At 50.1% G+C, this 20,272-nt stretch overlaps 1 protein-coding gene across 2 annotated transcripts in view; it reads right to left on the bottom strand.

The window, feature by feature from the left end:
* Positions 1-20,272, bottom strand: part of mib1 (E3 ubiquitin-protein ligase mind bomb 1) — a 559,645-nt gene that overhangs the window by 264,399 nt on the left and 274,974 nt on the right. The window lies entirely within an intron of this gene.

Genomic DNA, 20,272 nt, shown 5'->3' with positions numbered 1-20,272 from the left:
CTTCCAGAGGGCTAGTAATGCGGTATCACCAGGACAGAGTGACTGCGGTTAGGAAGAAAGTCACCTAAGGGCTACCCCAGTTAGGTTACGCGAAAAATTGAAGCCAAGTTGTACCATGAACTGCAGTTGCGCTTTGGTTACTTCAGCAGTGAAAGACCGTAGCCAAGACAGGCCGCTACGTTTGAAGTGTAACCACAGTGTACAATGAAGTCAAAGTGTGACTACGGCTGAGAAGCGTCGAAGTTCAGCTCAAAAGTGCTAAGCGCAACGCTTAGGGCATAAGAAATTCGGCACGCGTAATGTATCCCGGTCGTCCCGAAAAGCTTGTCGAACATCGTTTTGACCAAAGAGCCGATACGTGAACTGTATTCTATTCCATTTACATATATTTTGTTTTTGTTCCCAAATAACGGCTGCCGCGATTATGCCACCGACATATCTCAAACAGGCGAATGAAACACATTTCCACTGAAACGAAAGAAACATAACGATGAAATACGTCGAAACCTACAACGAATGAAGACGCACGCGCTTACATAAACGTGATGACCCAGGTAACACATATCGCGCAACGCGTTAGAGGAAGCCGCATAGCGCATTACGCGGCTGTGACGGACACTGTGGGAGGCGCAAAACGTTTGTCACTGGGGGCAGCGACCGTTGCCGAAGCGGAAAGACCAAATTAACCAGTGTAAGAAAAATAAAATAGTTCCACTGGCGAGATCCGGAAGGAACCTCGGCCAGCGCGTACCGTACAAGAACGGCGCGGCGAATATGGCAGCGAACGGAGCAATACACGGGCGCTGGCAAGCAACGCACACTCGCTGGCGAGAGGCAGTTTTCTCCGCTACACGCCCAAACGCGGTGGCGGAGCCCAACGCGCGGGGCTCTCTTCTCTTTCGGAAAAGAGGGGAGGCGACGAGCAATCCGCGAGCATCAGGGCGCCCACCCCGGGCAGGCAAGCGGGCGGCAGTGGACCGGTCCGCATCCTCCGACACTGAGCCCTTCCCCTCACACATCTCCTTCGATCTCCCCCTCTCATTCGCTTCTCCCCCTCTCCATCCCTCCAGTGCTTCAGCGAAAGCCGCGGGGAGCGCCGGGAAGACGGAGGATGGAGAGCAGGGTGCGGGTGATGATGATGATTATGATGCGAAAGAGGAGGGAGCAGCGCGCATCTTTCTAGACTCTCCCTCTTTCTCGCCCCCCCTCCAGACCCGCATATCACCGCAGGGACGCACGCAACGTGGCGCTCGTGCCCTCCTCCAGCATCTTCCATCCTCTTCCGATCCCTGCTCTCCATCCTCTTCCCTCCTATAAGGCTCGCGTCCCGTCTCCGCTTTCCTCGCCGTTCTCTATTTTTTTTCTTCTCGTCGCTCACTCCTCGGTCGTTCTTTTCTTCCTCCCGTTCTCCGCCCTGCAGGCGGCCCCTCACCCAGCGCGTTCGAGTGGTCGCGCCCGCAGTACCAGCGCCGCGTTCGCCGGAGCCTCTTCCCCCCTCCGAGCAAGGCTGCTCCCGCTGCTCCCGGTGCGCCGTTACCGTTACCCCCTACACCGATGCTGAGGCACGGCTGCTGGCGAGTGTTTCGCGCGAAAGCTGCTTTCCTTCGGTGAAGCGGAGGCGGCACCATCGGCGGAGTTCCGAAGAGTCGCCAGTCGATGCGCGAGTGTGCGACGTACATTATTATTATGATTTTTTTTCCCAAAGGGCCCGTTCTTTTCGAGCGTCTTTTTTTCTCCACCTTTTTGGTTAGACTGTTACCGAGAGGAGTGACGCGTCTCGCGACGGATGGGAGAAGCAATCGAAGATGCAAGCGGAGAAGCACTGCTCGACAGGGAAGCTGAAAGGCGGCGACGACGAGCGGGCTGTGAATCGAAGCGAAGACGGCGACGGAGAACGTTCGGCATGGAATGCTGCAGGAGCCTACGGCGGCTACGGAATAGGTGATGAACCGCTAACTGGTTACGCCTACTAGGCGCGCCATCTAGCTCCATTTTAGGCACAGAACGTTTGGAGATGGCAGGGTGAATCTGGGCAATGTCGGCGTTATGGGAGCTACATGTCATAAAGGAAATTTCGCTCTTCGGTGAAATTTCACGTACTCTCAGTAAGGTTGTGTTTGGTTAGGTTAGCACACGTGCTGCGAATTGCTAGTATCTTAAAGTTAACAGTGGATATGTGATCATTGTAGCTGAGAGCTCATTTCTAGGCACACAGGCTTCGCAAAAGGGTGGGTAAGCTTGGGCGTTGTAAAGATTATCGGTGGTAGAAATCGTAAAGCGAAATTCGCTTCTAGGCTATACAAGGCTTTGTGGATTCAGGCTAAGGTAGGTTACGTTAATACACGTGCTGCACGTTGTGAGTATACCGCCTTGACGCCGAAAAAAGTTACGCGATGATCGGCTACGTAAACGACAAACCGAGGCCTGTCATCGACAGTGCAGTCGAGATTATCAAAATTGAGGCACACGGCTACTTTCGGCGCTGAGAGAAGTTGATCTTGATGTTGCCTTCCGATCGTTCTAAGTACGAAGAAGCGTTAGTCCATGCTGCGTTGGTGCAGTAGCAGCAAAAATAAGCTGACGTTCCTAGTTGACGTTCCAGGACGCTCACTGCTCTGACAGTCCATTCCGTTCGTCGTTTTCTATTGCGTCGAGGAAGCAGGCCGTCGCTACGCGAAGCTGACGACATATTCTGAAATCCTTACAAAGCCTACAAAGCCTTACAGCCAAGCCGGAGCAGAAAAGAAGGCGGGTTTTCTCGAGCCAGCGGAAAGGGCTTCGACGTGACTCGGATTGTACGCAGCTATCGCTTCACTTTTTTGCTTTCCACGACGCGGGAAGATGGAGAGAACAACACACCCCGTCAAAAGTGAAAACAGCAGCAGCAGCAGCAGCACCGCCACCGAAGCAGGATAACATCGCCATTTCTTCGCGCACGGCTCATCGGATCGGCGAGGCAACAACGGCGAGCTCAAAGGAGAAGAAAACGCAGGTGGGCTTTCACATTAAAGCAAACAAACAATCGAACAAATCTAGAAAAAAAAAAAGAAAGCAACAGGAAACGCGACGCAACACTTTCGGCTGCGTGCCTGCGCGCTCGGCTAGAGAGAAAAAATAAAAAGGGGGGAGGGGGCGCCAGAAAAGCTCGAAGCGAGGCGGCGCATTCTTGGAAGCCTGCGCGGTTCTCTCCTCAGCGGTGTTTTGCGGGTGCTCGCAGCTCGGTCGCTATTTTCGTTACGCTCGTCGCATTTGCTCCCCAGCTACACCCCCCCCCCCCCCTTCCTTCGCCGTCCTATCCCAATCCCCCCTTCGCGCGAGCTCGTTGTCATTCGAGACCGTGTCCCGTTTAGGAAAAATAAACCGAGCTCTCGCGCAGCTTAAACGCCCGTTCTTATTCGGGCGCACACGCAGCGTGCGCTATGGAGACGTTATAACAGGTGGGCGACAACAACTTACGAGCAGGAAAGCCGAACCACCAGAATGCGGGTTCTGCCCGAACAAACTTCTTTTCGCTGGACAGAAAGGCAGCTTTCTTACAAGGCTTCAAGCCGAAACGAATGCGGTAATGGGACAACAGCTGGTACGGTTTTCAAATAGCGTCCCTGGGGCGCAGCGAACGACGTTGATTTAGCGTGTAAGGGCGTTTGGATCATTAGCATTGAGGCAATGATACTAAACATCCCGGAGGGCGATATGGCACCCATTATAGCTCGAAATCAGATCCACTTGAGATTAAACCAGTAAAAAAAAAATTGAATGAATCGGTGACTTCATAGGCTTTAACGTCCAAAACCTACCTGCAAAGGAACTGTGATAGAAGGAACTGCGCAAGCCAACGCATAAATTGCGATAATCTGACGCTCTCTAACATTCATCTGATGTTTCATCTTACCCGAACGTAGATGTTACGTACGCGAACATTTTCTCTTTCTTTTCTTTCTTTCTTCTCCTTTTTTGTTACGATTTCGACCCGTTCGAATGCGATCGACCAAATGCAGTAGTAAACGACAAGCGGATAGCATTTCACGAGAGGTTAGCGAACCGTAACACCACTCAGTCAACTGATTGCAAGTGTCGTTACGCAACCAACATTGCTCCCAAAGTCAAGTAACATTACGAAAGCACGCGCCAAGGCCAGAGTTTAAACAGAGAATTTCACTACACGAAGTACAAAAAGGGAGAAGGGTCAAAAATGCGAATTCACGTCGTCGGTGATCGTCTCTCTTTCGACTCTGCCTGCGTCGACGCTTTCTCTGAAAGCAATAAACGTAACGCACGAGGCATTTCATTAAAGAAGCATAAATGACACACAATAAGGCCGCAGCCGAGTACCTCAACGATTCTATTTCGGAAACGTGATCCCGGCACACAGGTTATCAGAAACCACGCTTCTGAGTCCGCCCGGATCGATTACGAAGGAAACCGATCCGGGAAACGGGATAAGGGAACGAATTTCGCGCTTGATACCTTGATGTAATGGTTCTGTTATTTTTTTGGAAACATTGGCAATTACGTTAACGTGATCACTCTTGCTCCGAGTATAGCAAGAAAGAAAGATTTGATCAAGAAACGAAACATTTTCGTTGGTGGAGAAGTTCTTGCGTTACGCTTGGTACGACGTCGATGTAGGCGTGGGAGTGTTTCTGCTGTTTGCGGGTATTTGAAGCCACAATGTTTGGCAATCTCGTAATGAGGAAGGACGCGAAGGCAAGCGAATTGCGCAGAAACTTTGTAAGCAGAGCACAGAAAGCTGTTTTAAAAGAAACAAATAAACAAACAGCCAATCGCCAAGTAGATAAACCATACGTTAACAACAGTCCCTTATTTCCGCATATAAATGCAGAACGATGACATCGAAGCCTATAGAAACCGCGACACACGGAGACCAAAAACGACTAAATATTGTCCGACAACGCCGATAACCGACGTTAAGCTCACCTCACGCGAAGCTGACGTCGACGTGTGCTACTGTATGACGCGTTTTGCCAGGAGCTGCATGCTACCGCAGGCAGGCGTAAGCAACGATCAAAGCATTCATCGCGGCGTTACCTCGGGTCAAGACGCGGTAAAAAGTGGAACGACATTGGCGTGTTCCAAACAGGGATTATTCACTGCAGTCCCTTATCAAGCAGAGGATAGAACAGCACCGACCATTGCTGTTTATGTGAGATTACGGCCATAGACGTGCTGGCGTCCCGGAATTCATTTGAAGCGGTACGTTGGAGGGACTTTTCTGCTTCGACTCCATTCATTTCTTGGAACACGCATCACGCCGAATGGCCGATCGCGGCGATACGTAGCCCGGAGTCATAGCGCTTGCAACGAGTCAGGAAATGAGCAAGGAAAGAGTGAACGGCGAACGGTGAGAATCCTTACAGCATGCAGTCCTGGGTTCCATTTCGCGCACTTGTACACTTCGTTCCGGCGAACACGTTGACAGTCAAATGCGACAAAAAAAAAAAGAAGAAAACCCTTGCATAAGAAAGGCGTACGCTAAGCCACTGAACGAAGGGTAACGAAACTGCGCATCGAATGCAAATGACGATATCTCCGAGAGGCCACGAACCGTGCTATCATTGCCAACAACGCCAAGGATTGTCTCATGCCTTAACCTAAGCCCGCCCGTTGCTCGAGGCGCATCGCTGCGCCTTCGATGCGACGTTCACGCTTCGCAAAAAGTTTTAGACGACGCCGACTCTCTTTGAACACGATAAGGTTCTCGCGCCAAAACAAAATTGCAGAAGAAAGTCGTAGAGAGCAACCAAGAAATTAGTCGGGCGTGACAAAGACAGCGGAGGGTAGGCGGGAGGGCAATAATAATTTCGAGGTTACCTCGCGCTCAACATTCGGGGCGATTCCGCGCGCTATTCATCCCGCCGGGCGCACCACGGTAACGGTGCCGCGTACGAACGCTTCAGCGCGTCTCCGGCGCGCATTAGAAGAAAGTACGCACGCGCGCGCAGCTTCACGTCCCCCACAAATGCGTGCAGCGGCAACAAAGCCTACTGTACGCGAGAAACCAACTGGAAACGAGGGTTGAGGAACGCGCATACAATTGCACAGTACTCGCGCACGTTCTGAAGTGTTTGCCAGCAGCACAGTGAACATTGCGTGGCTTTCTCTTTTGAGGACAGCCTATTCGCAACTGTGCGCGTTGCACTTGGGAGGCCGAACGTCCCGGCCAGACGGTGCAACCGGTGAAATAATCCGCGAACACAGGAACGTCTCTAAGATGGCTGCCGCTACAGTGTGCTACATATATGTATATACACACATGTATGTCCAGCTGCGCGCTGTAGCTAACAGCTCCGCATACGCAACGCAGCCCATATCCCCTTACTGAGGCGCCGATTACTTCTCTCTACAGAAAATTTAGTCTTCAGACGTTGCTTGCGTCTTGAACGTCACGACAAGCGTAGAGCTGCAGAATGTATTTGCGTATTGTCAATTCTTCAGTGGGAGTTTCGTCTAGCGTACAGAATGTGAAACTCCAGGCGAGTACACTCCTTAAAAAAGAGGGAAAAAAAAAACGTTAGAAAACGTTAGATATGTCAACTGTCTGATGTCTAGCGTACACGGAAGCCACTCATCCAGCGACTCGGAAAAATATGCCTGACATCGAACGTTGCGGAACAATTATTTAACGGAGAAAACCCACCCCGTGACGAAATTCGGAGACCGAAGAGCAAACTGAGCCGTACTACATTCCGACTCCTTTGAATAAATCGCCTTTTATCACGCAGGCACTGTCGAAACTGGCAGAACAGGTCCACTCAGAAATGCATCAAGACCTGTACGCCATGCATTTGGAACGCCGTTATATTATGGGCCGTGCTGCGGGCTTGCCGCCTACACCATCCCCCCGGCAGGCGCAATCGTGCCCACAGCTTTTTCGAAGGGATACCACAGTGCGCGAAATTACGCCGAGCGTCGACAACAGCGGCGAGCGTCGCGCTGTACGAGAATGCCGCTTCCGCTTCACTGTGGCCTAACGCAGCTCCTCGGTAACGACAAAGGAACGTCGCGCCCGCGCGCCCTACTCGCCCCCCTCTTTCCCATCCGGTCTTCTTCTCCCTCGTCTCCGAAGCCGCTGACAACCTGAAAAGGCGGCGACGACGGTGCCCAACAACGCGACGGCGGCTGCTCGCTGAACGCTCCTCGGGCGCCCATTGAAACGCACCGAGAGAAGGCCGCCCAGGGAGCAGGGGAAGCGGCGTCGTATAGGTGGGCGCCCGCGATGCGCCAAGCAGAATCGAGGGTTGCGGAACGGAAGGTGGAGGGGTGGGGAGGGATGCTTTGCTGCACAGGGTACGCAGCGCAACGCGTCGAATCGAAACACCTTTCTTTATTGCTGTCTCTGTCTACTTCTACCAGTGCGCCGCGGCTACAATGATCCCTTCAGTTTGGCCGTTAGGGTTAGAAAAAAAAGGGACTCCTTTTGTAGGGAACTGACGAGATAAAACTGAGCGAGCCAGAAATACGTCCGGGTCAGATGAAGAAAAGAAATGCGCGACGATCGCAGTAGACTATAGCGTTCAAAACAAAGCGTCGGAGAAGACAGGCAAAGAAAGATAAAGATAAAGAAATCTTAAGGGAAAAGACAGATAGAGGCAGAGACAAAGGAATAAATAAAGAAAGCAAGCTAGTCGGCACGCGATTCACGTCGCGAGCGAGCTAAGGCCAGGAAAGTTTCGGAAAGATGAACTCTCCCTTCCTTTCTTTCTTTCTTTCTTTCTTTTTTTCTTTCTTTCTTTCTTTGGCCAGGTGTGGAGGAACGCAGCCTAGGCGCATCTATACAGTCTCCACCCCCGGGCAGTGTTGCCCGTCGTAGTCGTCGATGGCAGGTTGGTTACCCCGGTAACCGCGGTGGTCGAGAGAGACTGTGCGCACGGCACACTAGGGGGCAAGCTTCTGTGATCAGTCGGTGTTGGATTCGGCTAAATGCGCGGGCCGGAAAGGCACCCGACACTGTGGGGAGAAAGATGGGGGCGGGGAGGTAGAGACCCCACTGGTATATAGCAGAGAGAACGGGGATCATTGGAGGAGAACACCGCACGACGCCATGATGCGCGCGCGCGAGGCCATATACCACAGGCGCCCCCGCTTAGCCTGCTCTCCCTCTCCGGTGGTTCGGCTCGATCATACAGCAGTGAATGAGAGAGATGGTCGTTACGCACACGGTCGCCTAAAGTGTGCGTGCTGTACTGAGAAGGCGATGAGTATCCACACCTTGAGCCACTTTGATTGGGCATGAGCAACGGAAGTGACGTCACAACGCACATGCGCGCACACACAGAGAGCGAGAGAGACGAAGTGTAACCGAATGCCGCACAGAGGGCCCGTTTACGCTGACGTGTATCACGGTTGATTAGTTGGAAGCGCTCGACAAGCATAACGAACAAAACAGCAAGAACGTTGACTCTCGCGGAAAGCGTATAATGAACTGGTAGCAAGACACGGCTATTACAGCACACGTTTCTTTTCGACCTAGAGAACCGCACGAAGCAATGTTCACACTAAAACTGCTTTGTCGGTAAGATTTGCGTAAAGTAAGCTCCGCTGTAATCCTGGGGAGCCCCAAAGCATGGTACCTTTACTCGTGTTTCCGTTGTGTTCACTGACAGAGGCTCTACTCACCTGGGACAAACTTCGCGAGGAAACAATCCCCGTGGCGCACAAAGCAATAGTTATCGACATGGGGTAGTCAGAACATTTAGGTTCGTTTCCATGGTGATTAAAATGTGCGCCGAGAGAAACTAGAAATGTGAAGCAAAGCAAAGCAAGCGAAACAAAATATGTTGTAGCTACGTTTCTCGTTACCCTTTACGAAGGTTTCTAAACCCCGAGTTTCTAAGAATGCTGTCGGCAGCAGCAATTAATTAGCGCGTTAGGGAACTCTTAAGCCAGCAAAACCCATTCGCAAGCCACCAATCAGCAGCGTACAAATGAACACTGCACGTCGATTGGTGGAAACAATGTTAGTTCGCGTAATTGGGCAGTTCAGTTTTGGAGAAACACGTCGGCAAACTCATTCTCTCGCTTAAGGGCGGTTCTCATTAGCGCGACAGAAGCGGGTTAACCCTTCTTGATATCTTTCGTAACAGATAAAAATAAACATAACATAAAAAGTAAGAGAAGATTTTGAGCTCGGAACGGCCGCCGCGTTTCGTCGGCCCTTACCTTTCCGTTTCGAGTTACCGAAAGCAATTCTGTTATATCCTGTTTCTAGTTTACCTCGCAACAAAAGCGCCAGAGAAACGTTCCAGCTGCATATATATTGGCGGCACCAAGAAACACGCGGGATTATCGTTCATTCAGTAGGTCCAGAAATTGCGCTCTCAGTACGAGCGAATTCTAAGAGGATTAATCTTTGATTTTGTTCGCCACCCCTCTCCCACCCCCCTACTTGCCCCTTCACCTTTCCCAACCGCTTGCTCGCCGTCTCTCTTTCCGACAAAAAAAAAAAAAAAGGGGGGGGGGGGGTGTGTCTGAGACAGCGCCGGCGCCCAATTTGTTTGCATAAGCTCTTTTCGTTAATAGCCGAGAGGCTCGCGCTCAAGGCGTTTCAACCGCGCCGTGATTATTTCACAGCGGCTGCGCTCTATACGCCCGCCTTCTATGACCGTTTTCCCGACTTTGATGTGTGAGCGATGACGGCGATTCTCGAAGACCCGGGTTGAAAGCCACACGAAGATACAACGGTTCGCGGCGGTGTTACCCACGTGTAGATCGAGAGCGAAGAGAATTATCTTCAGCGCCGAGTGCAACAACGAGAGCAACTTTTTATCTCGGTTTGTCGCGGTTCAGATTACCGATTGGATCGGCCGCCGCGCTATGTCCCAGTAGTCACGGAGATGGTTAGCTCAGGCAGGTCTGACTTCGGTTAGGTTAGATGAAGATAGAGGAGATAAATGTGGATTAGGTAAAGTCGGCTTAGGCGCCCTCGAATTAGGCGAGGTTAGGCGGGCTTCATTAGGGTTCGATCGGTTTCGGGCAAAGTGTAGTTCTGATTAGCTTAGGCCATGTAGACGGGTTTCAGTTCGGTTTGGGAAAGGTGGGTTAGCCTTGACAAGGCTAGCTTCGGCTTGCACGGATCAGGTTTTGGAAGCGGCTTCGGAACACGGCCTATAATCGGCAAGAAGTGTTTGCGGTTAGCTTGAGGTCAATGGAACTCTCTTAGTCATGGCGATCTGTGCGACCAGAAGGCACAATAAAAAATTAGAAAAAAAGCCGAAGTTCAGAGATTTGGAGAACACTAGGAGATTGAAGCGCTGCACAATGTTCCCACTGCGGAGAATGTCTGAATTTTCCTAAAAAGCTCAAACACGCTGGCACACGAATCTCAAGTAAATTGCTTTCAAGCAACGCATCTGAGCTCAGGATAACACTCATATATTTACCTCGAATGTGCCACATTTTATTAGCGCGAATGCGTCAGAGCTACTGCGAGCCACACCAAAGACAACAAAGACTATATAAACTAAGCTTCCAGAACTCTCAGTGGCTGAAAACCACTTTGCGAAGTACACAGTTAAAAAACGGAACCCCGTGAGTAAATGCCAAAAAAGCCAGAGTCAAAGTCTTCTTCCTACGTCTCAAGTAGGCGGTTCCAAACTATCGCCTAAAGGGGTGACACTATTTATCGCGTCTGCGATGAGCAAACAAACCCCGTCTTACTTGCTTGTTTATATGTCGAAGAAACGCGGAAGGGTTCAGATGAGTAACTTAAAAGATACGAGCAGAGGTGACTGTCAAGCCACGCAAGACACCGCGGACCTCAATAGATACTAGCCGGATGAAAAAAGAAAGAAAAGAAAAAGAAAAAGCGTTAGTTTCTCTGTTTTTCAACTGCTGTTTTGAACTGTGCACAGCGATTTGAACGGGTTGGAACAAAGCATCCGCATCGCGACAGAGGCTAAAAATTGACCGAATACCAGACGCCGAGTCCAAAGCGGCCGCGAACGGTCAAAACGAGACTGCGGCTAGAACGAGAAGGCCCAAAAACGGCGAACGTAAAGAAAGGAACGGCACTTTGACTCGTATTCTGAGAGCTGCTATCGCGTTTCACACCCGGCGTCGTTCGGTTCTAGCCACACACCAAAGTTTGTTTGTTTTTGTTTTTTCAGGAAAAAGACGCATTACTCTACGTACGCTTTCGCTCTCTCGCTTTCTCTGTATTTTCTTTATTCTAGCATTGCGGCAGGGTGCTCACAACCCTTTTCGTTTGGGAACGCGTCAGACACACGTCTGTTCGCTACCGCCAAAGCAGACGACAAGAGTGACACGCGGAAAACGACGCAAGCGCCGCTGCGGGCTTTAGGATTTGTTTTGGGCGGAAGAGAGGAAGCGACGCCGAGCTTTCAAAAATAGTGTCGCCGAAAGCGACGACACATCCCTCAAAGTGACATTCGTACAGAGCAAACACAGCCGGGTGGCCAAGCCAGAGGAGTTTGTCACAAAGTAGCTAACGAGCAGAAAGGTAACGCGAATTGTACTACGTGCGCCCGCTTGGGCTTCGTAAGCGGCACATGTTGATAGCACTAGTTCCATAGTATTGCTGCGGAACATCGATGTGCCGGTAGGAAGCCAGTAAAATTAAGTCTTTTTTTTTTTTTTTCAAGGTGTTAGCAGCTGCGTTGCGATCGTGGAAGAGGAAAACGAATAAGGCCTAGAGTCAGCTACTTCCGAAAAAGACACTCTAAAACATGGCGTCGCGCAAAATTTGTGTAGAATCAGCGCTCCCTCTCCGGTATACAGAAGTGACTAGTCGCCCCCCCCCCCCCCCCCCCATGCTACTATGTTTCTTTCGACTTCAGGATTCCCCCATGATTAACTTGTCTTTCCTAAAGTGCCGAAGTTCGAAATAGCTTGTTAAAATCAGACCAGCTAGCTCTCATGTTGAAATTAGACCCGACAACTCTCATTTCTTTATGATAAGAATGCACGAAATAGTCATACAACATTTGCTTTTCCCTCCGCAATCGGTACCAGTGGCGTAGACAGCGAAAGAGGAGGGGGCACACACCAGGAACGTACACGCTCCCCCCCCCCCCCCCCCCCTCACCCCGCCTCTAACACAAGAATTCCAACTACTCCGCTAGGCTCTATGGTCGGACTTCAGTTGCACCGACGGAGATACGCATCTGGAGCTTCGAATTCCGTTCGCTAAAGACAAACGCCGGCTGATACAGCAAGCTGGCCAGTGACGCTAAAGCAGAGAGTTAACAAACGCAGCACGTAAGCCGGCTGCCTTAGGTGGTCAATATGAATCCGAAGCCCCCCAACATGGCGTTCCTCAATGCTGCACCGTTGCTTTTGGAGTTTAAATTGAATCAATTTATCCATTATAAAAAAAATGGTTCGTCAACTCAAACACCCCATGAATGACATCAGCAAATGCTGATCGTGTTTGGAAGGCTCTGGGCGAGGCAGTCTTCCTGTAATAGTCCAGGTTGGAGTTTGCAGTCGACGCGCGCGTGGTGACGTCAGACGCCACGCCTGCGCAAGTGCCCGTTGAATGACGGGGTGATCGTCTGCACGCGCGTCGAGCAGACGATTGATCGTCTCCGCGGCGCGACTCAGACAGACGGCAGTTTCGGTGCAGACTCTGAGCAAACAGAATACGCGTCGCGCCGCCGCCGGGACGGGCAGACATGACGTCATCCCAAACCTGCCCACAACGGGATGCGCGTTTAGACGCTCCCAAATTTAGGCGGCGTTCCGAAAAAGGACCGACCATTGAGTCACGCAGGAACGAAGACCGACTCAGACGCTAGAAAAAGGCATAAGACGCCCGGAAGAGTGACGCGGGGCCCGAGTCATCTTTTCGGAGCACCGGAATGCGCATTTCAGTCGCCTATGCCCCGGAATGGAAACGCGTGCCACAGCTAAAATGCGCTTTGAGAAGTTATTTATGAATGTTGCAGGCGCCATGTTATTTTCAACTATCCCTTTCGCGTCCTCTTATTACGACGTAGGAAACCTACCGTAAGGTCAAAGATTATAAGGGCATGCAGTGGCCCAAAAGAAATTCCGGTAACTCCTCCTGGTCATTACGTCAGTGCAGAAAGAGTACATAATGAAACTGCGTGTCTGTCGCAGTAGCAACACCGTTCGGTTCTGAAACTGTTCCTGTCATGCTAAGGTTTAGTGTCGCAATATTCAGATCGCAAAGCTCTGAAGCAGTATCAGTGTTCAAGCACGCGGTACATCTGGGCTTAGGGTATACTTACCCGCGACTATATTAACGGCACTATTCCTCAAAAAAAGCGGAACATCTTGATTCTGGAACGTTACCGCTATTGGAAGGCTCGAGCAATCGTCGGCACAGACGACAATTTCAACCAAGTCGCTCAGTTTCATACAAAACGGAAGTGTGAATTAAGCTAGCAAATCAGCGACATTTTAGACCGGAAAATTTTGGTTTTTATAGAGACACGTTCATGGCATATCCGAAAGTATTGCGAACGATGAATAAAGCAACCCATCTCTTCCGATAGCGCCGGCTCGCACATTCACTTCCAATATCTCTTATCAAATGAATGAATTCAATCATTCGCAAGATGTCCACAGACTACAAGAACAGACTGCATTAGCTTCTTATAGAGCTGTCGTTTCGGCTGTATAAACTAAACAGGCAATGTGTGCCCAAAAGCCACTAAGAAGTTCATTGCTATTCACCTAATTACTCGCAGAAAGACGATACATATTAGCGGACATAGAACGTAAGCCCCTATGCACACGCTATGACGATCACTGTTTTAGCACAAAGAAAACGACAGGAGGTTCCGTGATGATTTAATCACCAGACGTTCCACTAAACAATGAATTATAACAATTACTTCCCTTACTCAATCAGAGACAAGGACGCAAAAAAAAAATATAGCCACACTATTACCCACAACAATATGATAGAATATTAGCCGGTAGGTGCAGAGATAAAGCTATACAAGAAAAATGATTACTAAAACATATAAACTTTCAATACCAGCCAGCAACGTCTAGACAATTATGAGGGAGTTATGATGCATGAGTGTCGGTCAGTAAATGTGGCGTGCTCGATATCGAGAATGATCCGCTTTACCCGCGTTCGTTGAATTCGGGCTCGACAGTGAACAATTTCAATAACAGCAGAGACCCAGTGGGCAATATATGAGAAAACGACGTCAAACGGGATCATGGAATCTTAAGTAGGCTACGTCCGTATATATAGCAGTCGACCCGGTTCCTAGAGAAGCTCATTCGACGGGGATGACGGAGAAATCGCCGATCGAGCGCAAACAAATTAAACGGGGTCGTTGAAAAAACGCAGACTCCTCGGAAGCCGGGTTGAAAAGCAAGAAGAAAAAAAAAAAAGAAAGCGAAATTGAAAGAAATCTGGATCCGATGAAGCCACGACGGAAAGAAAAGAAAGAACTTTGAGAACCCGGAGAAAGGAGGCAGAATAAACAGATTCCGGCGCCGCCTATATATATTTTTTTCGCTGCAATGGCCTGCGCTTAACCTTCGCACTTTCTCCTTTGGCCAGTTCGAGTCAACACCGAGTCAAGACAGGCACTAAAATACAAAACGAGAGATACTTCAGAGAAATGAAATGAAGACGAATAAAAGGAAGAAGGAAAGCGAGGTCGGATGATGGGGTGGGGGGGTACCAGCCCACGGTCCGAGCGGCTGCTGTCCAAATAGCGGGCCGCGAATCGCTTAATCAGCAAAACCGGCTGACGGTGCTCCGCGAGGTAGCCACACTGACAACGCTGACACACGCGCGAGAACCGAAAAAAAAAAAGAAGAAAATAAAATAAGGAAAAGTAGCGGCGGAGAATGAAAAGTGATGAAGACGTGTTAAGAGGGAATACGTCACAAAACTAGAGGAAGGGATGAAGGGAATTAATGAAACCGAGGGACCACCCTTCGTCGCAAGAGCCGATTGATGAGCCACCATACTAGGCGCGAGAGAACCGTCAAAATCATCGAGAGAGTGAAAAAGAAAAAAAGAAAAAGAAAGGAAGAATAAATACTGAGAATCTTGAAAGGACGAAAGTGAGTGCGTAGCAGAAGTGAGAATACAACTAGGGGACGTTTACCAAGACCTCACTTTTTATCTCTTTATATCGCCATCTTCTGACCCCGTTTAAGTTTTCGAGGCTGGCCTTTACGAAACGTTACTGCCTCTCACTCGCTTAGCATTTATCCTAAACGCTGTTGCCAACGTTCGATTGCCCATCCGTTGATGGGAGCGGTGTTTGCGCAAGGCGCGGTGTCGTCCAAGAACAGTCGAGAAAAGACGCCTTCGCGACGTCTAGAAGACGTCGTGGCTGGTTACATATGTCTCAGCGACCGTCTAGCTGTATTGATATTGCTCAACTTCGGCGCAGGTGCTGTCCAGTGAGGAAATGACCTGACTACGCAGCTGCTAATCAATCTTATTTATCTGCTTCCTTTAGCCTTTCTTTTTTTTTTCGCTTGCACACGACGTATTTAGACATCAGAAAATTAGGCAATTCACGCACAACACCTTAACCTTCGTTTTCCACGTGCTCCTTTTGCTCTGACCTGCCACAGCTTCCCGGCAGTTGTCTTCGTCCCAGCTGATCGTCGCGAAAGTGGGACTGTAGAGAGAATTACGAAGCTAACGGCATCTGGTATGATGTCATTTATTGCAGCGGCTGTCGTTGTTGATATCCCGCCGCTTAAGGCGTCCGATGCTGTCGACGGGCTCGACAATTACGGGTCTACAAAATGACGGTGAAAATATTAGGCCGAAACCGGCAGCAAATAGACCAGCCGCACGCGGTGTGTGCTTCGCTATTAAAGTGCGACGACTAAATGACATTCTGGACACCGGTAAGAGCTGTGATATGACGTAACAACACGCAGATTTTATTCTTCCGACGCAGAAACGTCCGTCTAGCGCGTCAGATCAGACTATCCCGCCCAGTGTAATTGTTGCACTTTATTATACTAGATTTACTAACGTTCAGGTGGTTCCGTTTAGGCGTGCAGAATATAGTACGCCATTACGCCCGCTACTGGAAGCTCAGGCAATAAGCGGAAGTTGACAGCGAGATCCCTTAACTCGGTACAGCAACGGAACCAAAATAACGTGGCAGCCCGCGCAGCGATAAGCCCGTGTGTCACGTGACACACGGACTGTTTCGTTGGACGTTGCGCTCGCATACAAACGTCTCTCGTGCGACCTCTACCGCACGAATTCTTCGAGGGTGCAAAGTTAACCTCGACAGAGGGAGGCTACGGCCACGCCTAGAGTCGGACAGACCAGAAACAAAGAACAAAGAATAATACGGATTTCAATTATCTACCCCCTCTGCCCTATGGCGCCTGTGTAACCTTAGAAGCCCCTGGTGGAGGCTCTTCGCCGCCGAGTCCCTTGGGCACGCCCAAAACCTGCCACTCGTTCTCCGGCGTGTTCCTTCTTCCTTTGCTTTCCCACCTGCGTTCAGAAATGTGACTCACGAGCCGGAGCTAAAGACGCACGCGTCTCAGCCCAGGGCGCAAAAAGCATTTCGGGCTCACAGAGGAGTGTGTGCGGTGGGAGGGAGGGAGGGGGGGGAGGGAACAGCCAAGGAGGGCAGCTCGCCCGTACCGTCATCCGATAGTGGTTCCCTCGCTTTCTCTCTCTACCTCCATCAAAAGAGAAGGAAAGACACCGTGGACGCCTAAGAACCGCGAGAGCGGACTCTGGTCCACGTTGGCGGCCACGGTTTCCGAACCCGTATATATCTACCCCCCCTCGCATTTCTCTTCCGTCGCCCGTTGCTCCCCATCCCCCTCCCACCACCGTTCCGGGGCAGCGCCAGGTCGTTCCAAAATAGAGCACTCGCGTCCCCCCTCCTCTCCCTTTCTCTCAACCCTCTCCACTGTACCCCAACTCCTTCGAAGCTGCACGCGCGCCAAACACAGCGCGTGCTTGCACACGACCCCTCGCTGACGCCCACGTACTTGAGAGGGCGGTGTTGCCCCTCCGCGTGGGCATGTAGGGGGTCGCCTCTTCCGCGCGATGGCCTCTCGGCGGCAGAGAGTATGACGGCATCACCTGAGAGATCCGCTAGAGGGTGCGCCCTTCCCTCCTTCTAGAAGTCGTTCTCCGTGGCCGTCCGGTCGCCCCTCCCCTCTCGCTTGTCAATCATCCCGGAGGCAGTTATGACGCTGGCATGTAGAACATTTCTTCCTTTTTCTTCTAATTATTTTCCTTTCTGGAGTTCACATACGAAGTTCGGTGGACAGGAAGCTAACGAGGCTACTCGGCGTACCTCAGGAAAACTGTTTAACTGCAGTATTTTCTTTGCCTGTTGTATGCGTGGATAGGAACGACAGGTGTTAAGAATAGCAGAGATTTTAGAGTCCCGTTAACGGAGAGCCATCTCAAAAAGAGGTCAGGTCCTGCCAGGAAAGGTGCTAAACCGGGTTATCCCGAACGAAGATACCCGTGGAACTACCGACTAAGTTTTTCGTATATTAAGGCGCTAACATAACCGAAAGAAATGCGTTCCGAACAATTATGTACAAAGTGTCGCTAATCAACAAGCAACGTTCGCTTTGAAAGTTGTACAACATTTACGTGAAGTGAATGCCGTATCGGGAAATGGTTCTAGATAATTTAGAGAGGTCCATTAAGTGGGAGGTAATAGTGATAAACAAAAAAAAATCAACCAGCGCGCTATCATTCGGAAAAAAGAATTCGTGAAACAAACACTAAAGAGGCTCGAGGAGAGGGGGAAGCTGTGATGCCAACCTGTGCTACCAATGGATACCAGAACAGTTGACCTCTGCAAGCAACAATCATGGAAACCGTCGTCGTCGTCGTCGTCGTCGTCGCTCGAAGTGCCCAAACGAGCCCACCACGGCAACGGACGGAAGCCAGCGAGTGACGCATTTCAAATGACCAACTTTAGCCGGTTGAAGCCGGGCCAAATCGTCATAAATCCTGTAGAAAACAAAAACGCAGGTCGCCAATACATTTGGTCCCCTTCAACCAGCTGTGGTTGGCATACCGTTTCATCGGAAGCGTCCACCCCCCCGTGCACAAAGGACACGACGACGGTTCGACGCACCGAGTCCAAGGGTTGGAAAACGTCGACTTCGACGAAGGTGCTCTTTGTGCGTGTCGCGTTGAGTGAGCGAATGTGTTGGTGCGTGCGCGCAAGAGGAACGTCGAAGCGACGCTGCGACGACGACAGGGATCGTCGCTACAGCGACGGTGACGACTGCGCCGGGATGGAAGAACCAAAGAACGATCGATCACGAAGTCCGCTCTACGTGTTCCCGTGACCAGCTGGAAGAATCGTCGGACGTGTAATATGACACCGTGACATCTCGCATCCGAGGATCAAGAATTGGGAACTGCGGTGAAGTGCAGGTAAGCGTCTCCATTCGTACCGGGCCAGGCTTACCGATTGAAAGTTAAAATAGAGAAGTAGTTGCTAGAGTCCAGGCGTAAACACACGCACAAAAAAACATCCTAAAGGTATCGAAAATTCCTTTATTAGTCAACAGGTTGACCATTTAATAACAAATGAAATTTACTGTAGGAATGTTGTGAGCAGGTTGAACAGTATTGGACAGAACGATCTGCGCCACGAACGGAAACATTCATAAAGATCACATTGAATATATTCATGCGGCAAATCAGTTCAGCAGAATCCCGCAAGGTGGAGGGAGGTTTGTGAATGGGAAATAAGTTGTCTTCCACCAAAATGTAGCACGAAGCTTATTGTATGAGAAACCCGCATCAATAGCCTTGTAGTTCAGTGCTACAGTCGGATAGGTGACAATTTTTCCCCTCTAAAGATATCCATGTATACAGCTGAAATTGCAGATTCGACTACAGATTCCTTTCAATGAGTGTGTGGAGGTGACGGGAGTGGGTCCGAATAGTCGAGCGGGCCCGGAAAATGAGGCCACGAAAAAAAAAAAAACAATCTAGCGGGAACTGTATTCGCAGGAAAAAAAAAAGGTTTTCCTTCCAGAAGCCTGAAATTAAAAATCTTCGATTAGTGGTATGAGTGCGACAACCGTAAACGAGGTCCGAAAACCTGGACATTTTACGACAAATTCATCAGGGTCAGGCCGTTATATGTGAGAGACTGGCTTTCCAAGCATGTCAGATAGCTATCCGATTATACACACCCCGGCACTTCAGGGCGTCACGAAATAGCCGCAGTGACTAGCTTATTTCCTTTACGAAAGTCTCACTGACGACTCCTGCAGACTGTTAAAGAGCCCCTAACAACTCTCAGCCCGAAGGCGAGCAAGCTGTTCATCTCACGCCTTCTCAGCCCTTAAACCCGGGCTCCGTTCCTACGTTACGTACTGCTTCTTAAGAAGACACGCGGATACTACGCACGCAGCTATGTCGGTTACTGTTTGAAAATGCCATCAAATTTCCCACCTCAGCACTTCCCCGCGTTTTCGGCTACGCGTGAATAACGTCCCTGGTGGACAGATCAATCGACAGCTTTAATTTTGGTGACGTCACGCGCGTGACCCTGCTGGTGTCGAGAAGTGTGAAGGGTATCCGGGAAAACGCAGCGGTGTGCGCACGCGTCTGTTTCTTGAATTATCAGTGGCGGTTTAAGGGTCCCTTAAAAGGTTCCATTGCCGAATTTCCTATTACTCACCGTACTATATATATATATATATATATATATATATATATATATATATATATATATATATATATATATATATATATATTACTCGCCTGATGACACAAACACTTGCAAGGCGTATTCGTTAAGAGCTACAGCAGATCATACATGGAGTGCACACTGGCCACAATATGCAAGCAGCAACACTGAGGCGTACACAGTTTACGGACCCTAGAATCTGAAAAAAGACGCCGAAAAATTCAGCAGTATGGGCGCGCCGCCCACAGTGTTTGGATCTCCACCACGTATGCGCGCAACAGTGTGTCGTACGGATTTAGTGGATTACGGTCGCGAACAGTTCGAAAATGGGACGTTTGCTAAGACCACACCATCTGTAATCTGGAACGAGGCTTTTGTACCCCCGTTTATTCGAGGCAGGTTCTCGGACCCGACCCCTGAAGTCCTCAAGAACACATGCGTGCGCTTTCACTGACACCGTCACTGAAACGCTGAGTGCTAGTAGGCCTTTCTCACGCAGGCTCTGTCTAACAAAAGTCTCCGATGTGGACTGAAACAATACACATCGAAGGAAACGCATAAAATAGCAAAGTGCATACAAAGATATCAGAAACACGCAGACACAGTCCCTAAAGTACACACGCTTA

The sequence above is a fragment of the Dermacentor andersoni genome, chromosome 9, assembly GCF_023375885.2.
Source record: "Dermacentor andersoni chromosome 9, qqDerAnde1_hic_scaffold, whole genome shotgun sequence".
Taxonomy (NCBI): domain Eukaryota; kingdom Metazoa; phylum Arthropoda; class Arachnida; order Ixodida; family Ixodidae; genus Dermacentor; species Dermacentor andersoni.
The sequence above is the reverse complement of the archived record's forward strand: the minus strand, read 5'-3'. Positions and strand labels throughout refer to the sequence as shown.